The 12,093-nt window shown below is 40.6% G+C and overlaps 1 protein-coding gene and 1 long non-coding RNA gene across 5 annotated transcripts in view; one reads left to right on the top strand and one right to left on the bottom strand.

The window, feature by feature from the left end:
* Positions 1 to 12,093, top strand: part of il1rapl2 (interleukin 1 receptor accessory protein-like 2) — a 470,217-nt gene that overhangs the window by 344,945 nt on the left and 113,179 nt on the right. The gene's annotated exons all lie outside the window — the stretch shown is intronic.
* On the bottom strand, positions 7,533 to 9,381 carry LOC113033066 (uncharacterized). Its single transcript, XR_003273999.1, has 4 exons — positions 9,161 to 9,381; positions 8,227 to 8,416; positions 7,875 to 8,088; positions 7,533 to 7,782 (listed from the first exon to the last, which is right to left on the bottom strand). It is a non-coding gene; the product is annotated as an uncharacterized LOC113033066 (long non-coding RNA).

The following is a 12,093-nucleotide window of genomic DNA, read 5'->3' on the forward strand; positions in this document are numbered from 1 at the left end:
GAAGTAGCATGTAAGGATCGTTATATTGGTGGAAAACAAAACTCCGTTTCTGAGCTTTGATGAGAATTTGCTTCATTCAAATTTGATCTTGGGGACAGAGGCGATCCCTCACAATCGACACAAACACCCCGGCTTTCTGCTTGGCAGAGCGAGACACAGGCAGGCGGGCAGGCGGGCGGGCAGGTGTAATGTGCCATATGTTGACTTGGTTAAAAGTGCAGCCCTCTTGTGGTCTCATTATAGTATCCAGGTAGATTTTTCTTAGAGTCTTGCTGTTTCTCACACACATTAATACACACATTATTTGTATCAACACAATGTGTGTCAGGAGGCGTTTAGCTGCATATCACCACTGAAAGACTGACTGGAAACAGAGCGTGCAAGCAACATCGGGGATGCAGTCTGAGTTGTATTTCTCATTGACAGGATCTGTAAAGTGCAACTTTGCTGCTGAGTCAGCACACACACACACACACACACACACATAAGTACACACTGCATCTTTTGGGTGAGTAGACAAGTATGCACACAAGCGCATACACATTAAAACAGTGTAACTCGGGTTTTCTTTTTGATTATCTTTAAATGAATTCAACAAGCATCCACAGCTACACGATATCCTTTGTCAAAGTAACTTTCATATTTTTGAGAAGGCAATAAAACAGGCAGGACATGTTTGGCTCCCATTAGGTGAGTTCACTCTGGCAGGTTAGCTGTTTGATGGTCAGGTTTGGTTTGGATACCCATCGATCCAAACCAGCCAGCAGCAGGATCTGAAAATAATGAGCCCATATTGTGCAAAAGCAGAAGATGTCAACCAGACCACTAACGCTGTGACATTATTTTTCCAGTATTTAGTTTCTCACAGCACTAGTTTTAATATACTAGACGGCACAGAATATATAGAACGTGAAAACCACACTGTCAGCGCTTAGTTGATAAGGATGAAAATATGAATTCAGACATGGCATGAATGGGGCCCTGCATAATTGTTAAAGAGAGAAATGGTCCCCTCATTATCTGATGAGGCTGTGGTTAGCTTTGACCAGACTGTGCATGACTTTGGCTCTGTTACACTCAGCCAGGTTTGGCCTCTGTGTAAAGACAATACAAACACTGGTGGGAAGCCAGCAGCTCAAAAGACTGTCTCAGTGCCACTTGTATATTAGGCCATGGCAAAGTTTTACCTGTTTTCCAGCCAGTAAAGTCAACTCAAACTTTGTGTGGCACAATTACAAGTCAACATTGTAAAAGGCAGATAAGCGAGACACAATGTGACGCCTGAAACCAACAACACACAAACTTTTGGAAACTGGCAAACCTCAGTATGAGGATGTAGACACGCTCTCTGTGGTGGAATAAGGCAAAAGTATTTTGCACTGTAGCTGTAAATGTCACTTCCTCTGCTTTTGTTAACCAAAACAAAACGAGGTCAACAAGAACAGACAAGCAGAAAGAAACCCTGTAACGCTGATTTGACTTTTCAGTCGTGCTGAGATAAGCAAAGGTGTTTCAAATTCAAATCACTGTAATTTGGATTAGTCTCGCAATACATCATCATTCAAACTATATGATATCTGACATGTTGCACAATGTTTTATTTAAATGAATTAATTCATTTAAAGTTAAACAACAAAGAGAAACTGCCTCCCATTGTCATGCTTCTGAGTCTTTGACCCAGTGTTTTGTGTGTATTGGTTAATTTATATTCTCAGCAAAAAAAAAATTCTGTCACAACTTCACCTGCTTCCAAGGTGCACGAAGGGGATGAAGGAATTCACAAAGCAGGAACTCCAGCAACACTTGAGGGAAGATGAACAACTTTAATAATTCTCATGGCCCTGATGAAGGCCACAAGCCGAAACGCGTTGGTCAATTATTAAAGTTGTTCATCTTCCCTCAAGTGTTGCTGGAGTTCCTGCTTTGTTAATTTATATTCTTGCAGTGTTGTCATTCGTGGGTTTCTGCTCGTGTTTATTCTTAGTTAGTTTAGGTTTCTGTTACTTTGCCTTCCCTGTGTTCCTCGTCTAATCACGCTTGTCTCCATGTTCCCTCTGTCTCCCCAGTCAGTTGTGTCTCATGTCTCAGTGTCAAGTCTGCGTCTTTGTGAATGTCTCCTGTTTCACTTCAACGGTCCCTGTGCCAGTGTATCTAGTTTTGCCTCCCTTATCTCATTATGTCTTGATTAGTTCCAGCTGTGTTTCCCTTTTCCTCATTACTTCCTTGTGTATTTAAGCCCCGTGTCTTCCTTTGCCCTTTATCGCTTACATTGCATAAAATTGTTTATATAATCTGCACAGTAATATAGCATTTTTTTCATATAATAGCCCAGCAGAACTTATTCAAATAGATTATCTTGAAGTAGTGAAAAAACCATACACTGACTTTTTTAAAAGCAAGTTTTTCCCTTATTGTATGCAGTGGAACAGTGGTGAACCTTCCCAGGATTGGCCAGCTAATCAAAAATAGTGATTGGATGATCCCCACGACTTTTGTGAAAAAGTTCTCTGGACTGACAACTTTTTGGATGGTTTCTGTCCCGTTACATCTGGTGTAAAACTAACACTAGATTTCATATAAAGAACATCATATCAGCAGTCAACATGGTGGTAGTGCGATGGTCTGGGGCTGCTTTGCCACTTCGTGACCCGGATGAGCTTTAATTGACGTAAACATTAATTCTGATCTCTACGAGAAAATCCTGAAGGACAACAGTAGTTCATTAGTTCATGCCCTGAAGCTCAAGCACACTTGTGTTATGATCAGTCAATGATCAAAAACACACCAGCAAGTCCACCACTGAAAGGCTAAAAAAACTAAAACAAATGCTTTGGCATGACCTTAAACCAGTCATCCATGCTCAGAAACCCTCTTACATGCAAAGAGGAGTGATCCAAAGTTCTTCCACAGTGATGTGAAAGACTCATTGGCAATAATCACCAACACTTGATTGCAGTAGTTTCCGCCAACGGTGGCTCAAGCAGTTATTAGGTTTCGGGGGCAATTATTTTTCACATAGGGCCGCTGAAATGCACTTCATTAATTGATCATCAGTGAGCGTAAGGACCTCTATGAAAGCATTTTATAGAAGTTTTTCTGGCTTGTTGTTCCGGAAGATTAAGAAGTGTGTGTGGATAAAATATTTCCAGGAGTGGGCGCCCGAGTACAGAGCCTCGCAAGGGACATGGGAGAAAAAAAAATTAAGATGAACTTTTGCGAGATCTCGCAAAATAGACTGCAACCTTCGCAGGTCGAATTTGAAGGCCAAGTCGGTGTATCCTTCGTGACGCAACCTATCCCAGAATTCATAGTGCAGCCCAGCCAATTCGTTTCCAACAATGGCGGCAGCGACTTAATTTTAACATTACTCTCTCTGGGTCACAAAATGAACTTTTAAGACATTTTCAGCCATGAATGTAGCTGTGTAAACTTCGAATATCTGCTTGGTTTATCAAGACATCACATATTTGCAAAAGTGCTCTGACGTTTTCTGAAAAGTCTGTTACCCACCATCTCGAAGTTAACAACAACAACAACAACAAACATTATTTATATAGCAGATTTAAAAACCAGTGGTGTAACAAAGTGCTTAACACGCAAGAGAGTAGGATGAAGTAACAGGGAAGGATGAGGGCTATGGCAAGGTACCAAAACATGCTAGCAGGTTGAATGGCATTAAAACACAAAAGCAAAAGAATTGCATATGAAAGCATAAAATAAAACTAAGTGTAAAGGATAAAACAGCCAAAAAATGAAAAAATGATTAAAAGTAATTAGGACTAATCCGAGATAAGAATAAGCATTAAGCTAACTAACAAGCAAGCGTTAACTGCTAGAAAAGGCGAGGCTAAATAAGTGGGTTTTTAACTGCGATTTGAAGGATTGAATGGAGTCGGACTCGCGTATAGCGATGGGGAGGTTATTCCATAAATCCGGTGCAGCCAAGGCAAAGGCGCGGTCACCTCTAGTCTTCAGCCGAGATCTCGGCAGTACCAAGAGTGACTGGGAAGATGATCTTAATGCTCTAGTAGGACTGTATGATCTAAGCAGCTCAATGAGGTAGCTTGGCGCTATATTGTTAATAATTCGGAAGGTAAGCAGCAGGATTTTGAATTGAATGCGATAATTAACGGGAAGCCAATGCAGATCAGCAAGGACAGGGGTAATAGAGACACGGCGCCCACTACCAGTAAGGAGACGAGCAGCCACGTTCTGAACAATTTGGAGTCTATGGAGAAGAGTTGAGTTAAGACCGAAGTAAAGGGAGTTGCAATAATCCAACCTAGATGTCACGAAGGCATTGATAAGCTTTTTAAGGTGCCTATGCGGGACATAATGTCTGGCCTTGCTAATAAGACGCAATTGATGGAAGCAAGATTTAACAATAGAAGACACTTGTTTGTTGAATTTAAAAGAGCTATCCAAAAATACACCCAGGTCACTAACGGTGTCGGTGAGGAAACTGTTAAAGGAACCGAGGGCGTCACGGAGTTGGCCACGGGAGGTCCAGGCTCACTACAGCCCGGGGGGAACACCGCACTCCCGGCACATTGTACCTTGACCTCCCAGTTGGCTTCGAGCAGGTGGCCTCTGAAGGATGCGGCCAAAACATTTGCAAGATCTCGCAAAACTTTTGCCTCAATTAGCATGCTTAATATTGAAGTTCATGACAGTAAAATTTGAAAAAAATTGAACAAATATGTTTTTTTGGGGGGAAAGGATGCCGAGAGAAAGCATCTTCACTCTGAAAAGGGAGCGTGAGAGAGAGAGATATTATTTTAATATTATTATTTATTTTGCACATAAATATCTGAAATCAGAGTGTCAGTCAGAGTGATGCTTCATTAGGCTCCTACAAAAAGTTTATTTGCTCACGTCTTCATAGCTAGTAAACACACTGCAGCAGTCCTGAGGGCAGCAGCCACACAAAGCCTGAACAAACAAGTCCTACATCTCCTGCTAAGTACCAGCGTCCCTCTCAGGCATCGCAGTGGTCTTCAGACCTCCTTGTCCTGGAGCTGTGGAGCAATACGGGGACTGAGCCCTAGAGAAGAGGCTCACTTTAGAGCTAATCCACTGAGGCAAAATCCAGTGGGGAGGTTTCTCTGGTGCTAATGGGATGTTGGAATGATGAGCGTGCTGCCTGTCACTTCATTTCCTCAGCAAAATCATCATCTGTGTTCACTGGAGCATGGTGAAAATTGGCACCCTAAAGGCAGAATATAAAGCTTGACAGAGAGCCATCTTTTGTCCTTCTCGTGTTGTTTAAGGGCAAAACATAATCTCAAGTGTCTTTACCTCAGAGGCAGTTGAGATTAGTCCTAAACAGACAATCTTGCTTTTGTTGTTTGTTTGTTTTACTTCAATCACGGCGTTGTGGTTCGCCAGTTTAGGACTGACCAGCAAACAAATGGACAAAGAAAGAGTAAAGCAGTACTGGGTCCAAGAACCTTTGTGTTACAGCGTGTGGAAGATCTTTTTGAAGTGTGTGCCGTGCAGCGATTCCTTCTTTGTGTGTCTGCTGCTTCCAGCATCACAATTACAAAAAACTACAAAAACTGCTTTCACAGTGTCACACATGTGTATGCAAAGATGTGTGTCTGATACAGTGTGAGGATGGGACGCTATTACTTCCAGTATAATATGCTAACCAGTCATATGCCTCCCTTAGAATATTTTTAACTGGAATAACTCCCACTGTTGGAACTTCAGGTTCAGGTGATGGTTATGATACCATGTTCTCGACTGCAGTGATCGGGTTTTCTGTCAGAAGTTCAGCTTCAAATTAACATAAATTATCAAATTAAACAATCACATGGACTCAATGCAGTTAGGCATGTACAAATGTCAGGATGAGCAGCTGACGTTCAAAGTGAGCATCAGAATGTGGAAGAAAGGTGACCATTTTGAACATGATTTGGTTTTTGGAACCAGAGTATTTCAGAAACTGCTGATCTGCTGGGATTTTCCTGCAGAACCATATTTAGAGTCTACAGAGAGCAGTCTTAAACTGAGAAAACACTGAGTGAGCGGCACTTCTCTGGGGGAAAATGACATGTTGATGCAGAGGTCAGAGGAGAATGACCCGTCTGCTTCCAGCTGATAGGGAGCCAATTATTCAAACAACCACTCATTATACCCAAGGTATGCAGAAGATCAGATGAGATAGAACTGCAGGAGACCTAAATGGAGGAAATTTAGGATACTTGTGCTCAGAAAAATATGAGATAAGTGGAAAAACATTCCCATGGTCTGATTTTCTGCTGCTACATTCAGATGGTAGGGTCTGAATTTGGTGCAAGTAAATATGAAAGACTGCATTCATTGTGGCTTCTATCAATGGTTCAGACTGCTGTTGGTGGTGCAATGGTGGTCTTAGTACCAACTTAGCATCATCTTTATGCTACAGCCTAACAAAGTGTTGGTGCAATCCAATGGAACACCGTGAGGATGTGATGGGACAGGAGATTTTCATCATATTGTAGATTTGCAGCTGACTAACCTGTGTGGTGCTATCATCTCAATATGAACCAAAACTTCTGAGGACTGTTTCTATCAGCTTGTTGAAGCTACAGTATTAAAATGAAACCAGTTCTGGAGGTACAAGCAGGTCCAACCTGGTACTAGCAAAGTGTGACGACAGATCTAAGACCCCTGTCATTGTGTCCTTAGTGCTCTTTTCATGGAGTTAAAGCTATCCAATAAAGCTGCCAGAATCTATGTTACACCACCTTAGAGCCTTTTAATAAAACTCTTTCATAATTTCTGTCTGCTTGTAATGAATATTGTTAGATTATTTGCCCATGTCTTGCCTCTGTCTATTTTTTTTTTTTTACATAACTGCTTTCTTTCTCCCTGTAGCATCTTTCTCCATTTCTTTCTGTCTCTGAGCATACAGATAAGTGAATATGAAACAGACATCATTATATTTCCCAGTCCTTTGCAAACACAAATCTTACACCCCTCAGCTAAGCAATGAATATTTTCTCTGTTTTACACTCCTTGTTTTTGAGCACACACACACACATCTACGCGCGCGCGCGCACACACACACACACACACACATGCACTATTCAATTCCATTACAAAGAGCACTGTCATCAGTTTCTCACTTTCGCAGTAGTGATTCCTTCATATTGTTTTAGGAGCATTATTTAGATTTTTTTATAAACATCTTCAGAAAACTTCTCTTTTGCACCTCAGCTACTTCTTACTTGAAGTTGTTTGTAATGTTTAGCACTTTTTGCCACGCAGATGCTGGAGGATCTGGGATGTACTGTAATGACTCTAAGGTTAAACAGTTTGTAGAAAGTACTGTGCAAGCTCATTTACATTACAGGTGCTGTAGTCAGCACACACTGGCTTAGCTACTGACTACACATGCTAATTATCCAGAGATTTCTATTAGCAATTCCTGTGAATCAACTCTGAGTCATGACCTCCTCTTTAACATGTTTGTTTTTCCGAGCTGCACAAAACTCTCCAAGGGATTTTTCTTCAGTCAGTACTGACAAACTGGACAAACTAGTAGATTTCTTTTTAAAGGCAAAACATGTTTTTTATTAAATATTTCAACCAGTTAATCAGCTTTCTTGAAATTTGATTCATATGTCCAGGGGCTAAGGTGATAATCTGTGAAGTATTTCTGCTGGTGAGCTTCCCCAGTCTGCCATTCAATCCAGTGTATGCCGTGGAGATAAACACTCAGCATGTCAGGTAGTAATATTACCACATGGTCCTGCCCCCACAAATTAATGCTTGTCCATTCAAAGAAACATGATCCTGCGTGGTCCAAAAGAGAAGAATTACTGGTTTTAAACAGAGAGATCTGAGTTCTTTGTGAAACTTCATGAGCATACTGAAGCAATAATTACATGGGCAGCAGTACAGCAGTAACAGTAGCAAGATCCTGGGTTTGAATCCATCAACTCGCTCGGCCTTCCAACGTGGAGTTTGCATGTTCCCTCTGGGTACTCCACAGTCCAAACACATGCAGTTAGTGTGGTTAGGTAAGCTGGTGATTCTAAATTGCCCACAGGTGCGAATGGTTGGATGTCTTTCTGTTCCAGCCCTGTGACAAACTGTAACCTGAAAGAAAGAAGGAAAGACTGAACGTTTTAGCTGCCTATTCTCAAACTGCCAACTTTCACAATCTATTCATTGGACCCATTGGAACAGAAAAACACTGCTTGTTTTTTTAACAAAGTTAAAAGGACTGTCACTTACGTAGCAGTGCTCATGTGAATAAATGCATGTAAAGTATCTGTCGTTTTCATCAGTGTTGATCCTTTTGATGCTGCAGGACTTTTTGTAGACGCGCATCTATTGAGCACCATGCATAAGCACACACTGTATGTGTGGTAAGGTTTTTTAACTGATCATCAGCAAATGGGTGTTCACAACATGTTTCACAGAACTGAGAAAATAAGAGCCAAACAGTAAAAACATACTGCAAGTTACTTCAGTGCTGATACTTTACTTAGTTTAGAATACAAGCGAACAAACTGCAGATACAGTAATAATACATCAATAGCAAATTATGGACTTAGCTAAACTGAACTGGAGCCACACAAAGTCCCAGATTCATATCTTTAGTTAGCACACGATTAAATGTAGGTAGTCATCAGAATAAACTATTTATGCCCCAAAATAATAACTTTAAGTCATTTCAGTGTTTATATTTTTCCATTTTGTGACATGGAAAATTTACACTGTAAAATGTCAGATTTGATTAAATTTGGTCCAATGACATATGTTCTGCCCTCGCACTTAACTAGGCAGACAGACAACCATCATCCCATGTAGAAAAACCACACCGTTGTTCCTTTCTGGTGGATTTATTTGATTGGATGCATAGCATGGCTTTGTCGAAATACATGAATGGATGAATGGTAAAACTGTAAACAAACACAAAATATCCCATGTGAGCTAATATAAGCAAACATTCTTACAATTAGAAGATGCTATGACCTGTTACTATGCAAAGCAAAGCAGAACGAAACAAGCTAACAAGCTAACGTTAGCGGTTAGCTAGCGCTAATTAGCGTTTAGGCTAATGACTAATAAAGCACATCATTGAGTCAATTTGCTTTCTCAAAATATCACAAACAACACACGGCAGTTAGTGCTAACATAAAACACAACAATACTGCCAACTTACAGACTGTGCTGGCTTAAGAGGTAGCATAGGCAGGCACAGGAGTAGCAAACTGTCCTTCTCCCGTTAGACAGGAAGTAATGAGAAGTAGCACTTCCGGTAGAATGTCAAAATAAAATGAACAGTGTGCCAGAAACGAATAAAGATTGCATGAACTTGTATAACACTACATAACATGAGTGGTGACTCTTAAGGAGCCAGAACAACATATACATGATTGATATACATTCAGTTTATACCAAGCAAAATTTCCTTAATGAATAATTATTTGAAATAATGAAAATAAAATAAATTTTCATATATTTCACTTACATTTCACTCCAAATTATTGCTTCATGTTTACGAGTGCAAATGCATTTTTTGCAGTGTATGGAGCATTACAGTAGTTTTAGTTCAATCTTAATAAATATTGCAGGACTAAACTTAATACTAAAAAAGTAAGCAAAGCTCGAGTTCAGACAATAATTCTGATGGCTAAAGAACCAAATGGGACAGGCAAAAAAAAAGCTTGAGTTCCATAAATACAATCAAAGAAATTTCTCATGCTTTATTATTTACCCTGAAAAGGTGTAGTGTTGCAATAGTGAAAAAATATTTTGTATATATTATCGCCTGTATCTCTTAACCTCTCTAAATTTGTCTCTCTTAGATGAGTCATAAATAAATGTTAAAAGAAGACGATTAAGTAGAATTAGAAGCAGCAAAACAGGAAAAACAGTTTAGTGAAAAAAAGAGATGCATGAATATAATTCCCAGGAAAAGGTTTGATTTTAAAGCAGAGGTTATGATGGTGACAAGTAATTTAATTTGATATTATTTGATATGGATAAATTGGGTCAATATTACAAAGAGCTGCTAAACGTTAAACTGTGGCTACACGTTTCTCTTTGTACGTCCCTCTCATGGGTTACAGGTCTGGTTAAATGACTCTGAAATGACAGAACCAATTAATTTAAAGAATTTATACACGGACAACCATAATGAAAGGCACTCCTATAACTCTTATCCAATTTGTGCATGTGGAAACAGCTACCATACAAGATGAACGCAACTGTCACACCTGTGAGAAACAACAGACGTTGTTGCCTTTGTTTTATTAGACCATTTATAGTGCTGAGAAAATAAGGCAGAAGTATGACTCTTACATGGCACTCAGTTCTTCTGGAGTGTGAACACGACACTTTCCTGAATATTTCATGCCTGTGTAAGCACTCCTCGAGATGTATCTTTGAGTGTCTGTGACTCAACTGCTGTATGATGTGAAGATGAAACCCAAGAGGAGCTGGTCTCCACTCAGGAAGTATCTGTACTGTGCAGACACGGTGTAGCCTCAGTTATTGTTGTTGGTCTGTGATGCCCTGTGTTCCATGGCCCTTAAGTGGCTGAGACGAGCACAATGAGTGCATGGTTGTGTCAAAAAACACACAGCAATCCACAAACAGTGTTTACACAATTTCCAGGAAAGGCAAACTCGCAATGAAAAGAATGAACCGGCAGTTTTCCGTTAAATCTCTGCTGCTCGTTTAGCATTTCATATCACCCTCTGCAAATCTGACTGCATGAGAGTCTTTTGGCTGCTCTTTTATCTTTTCCTTATGGCACAGGATCACTGCTAGTAACACTTCTCATTTTAGATTACCCGAGCCTTCAAAGCCACAGGCTTCAACCTTGCTTGTCAGTGTGGCGACTCCCACGTGGATCTCCTCGTTTGATGGCATAACCACTCATTTAAACAATTTGTTGTTGGCGTTAGCTCAAGGCTAAATAAAAAGGGTCTGTTGGTGCCACAGTGCTGGTATGAATTTGCACAAGGTAACACACAAACCTTTAATGAAAGGTATTCAGACATCAGCAGCAGTAGACACAGCTAGAACCACTTGGACAAAGTTCAAACCCCCCTCTGTACCGAGCATGTGTGTGTGCTATCAGCAGATGGGGACAGCGGCAGGTTGTATGTGCGGCTGTGCCCACATATGTGTGTTGTAGGAGGTCCTCAGTGCTTCCTCAGTGCTCTTCATAAAATGACCTCGGGAGTTGTGGGTGTTGACATTTTGGAGCCTAGCCAGCCTAAGAGCTCTCTAAACAGACATAACGCATCGCTGCAAAAGCCCTTTGTGACCTGTAAGGTATCCGTGTGTGGGTGGGGGAGTTTCCATTCAAGCATCCCCTGAGAGCCTTTGAGCTTCTTCTAAAAACTTTTCAAGCTTCAGGTTAGTGAACTTACTGGAGCAACGTAGTTGTTAAAATGTAGCATGTTCCTCGTAGGAGTTTGTGGAGCGCAAAAAGGGGCTGAAAGACTGGATGTAGTCAAAAGAAAGGGGGAAAAAGCTTGAGATGAATAGCATTATCACGTCATGGCTTGCTAAAAGTTTGACATTTTGTGTACAGCTTGCTCTACAACCCCCAAGTCGCCACTTGGCCTTCTCAGTATTACAGATAACTGTGGTCACTAAAAACAAACAGTCAAAGTGAGAAAACGTGTTAACTTTTGTTCTCAGAATTTGTCTCAGTAGTCTGACTATCCAGTTGTTAAGTGATGATGTATGAAACCTGCTTCCAGGTCCGAACTACTCTGTGTTTATTAAGGCTGTTGTGTTTTTAACATGTTTTAATGCTTTGTATCTTGTTCTATTTAATCTCAACAAGCCCCTAAAAACAGTCAGTGATCACTGTCGGCCTCTCTCAGTTTTTATCATCACTGTTCATTTTAAAGCTCAGTCTTTAACTACAGCCCAGCCCCTGCAGCAGTATATTAATGACTAACCTCGTATTGTGGATGGATTATCTCAGTTGTTCTCCTGACTGAAGTTTGGTCCGTTTACAGCATCCTGCCATGCGATTGCATTTGTCCCTAACCATCAGGAACCCTCACGTTAACTTTTATCGAGTGGGGGAAAAAAAGTCACAACACTGATGAATCCTTGTCTCAGTGCAAT

This window comes from Astatotilapia calliptera, chromosome 2, assembly GCF_900246225.1.
Source record: "Astatotilapia calliptera chromosome 2, fAstCal1.2, whole genome shotgun sequence".
In the NCBI taxonomy this organism is placed as follows: domain Eukaryota; kingdom Metazoa; phylum Chordata; class Actinopteri; order Cichliformes; family Cichlidae; genus Astatotilapia; species Astatotilapia calliptera.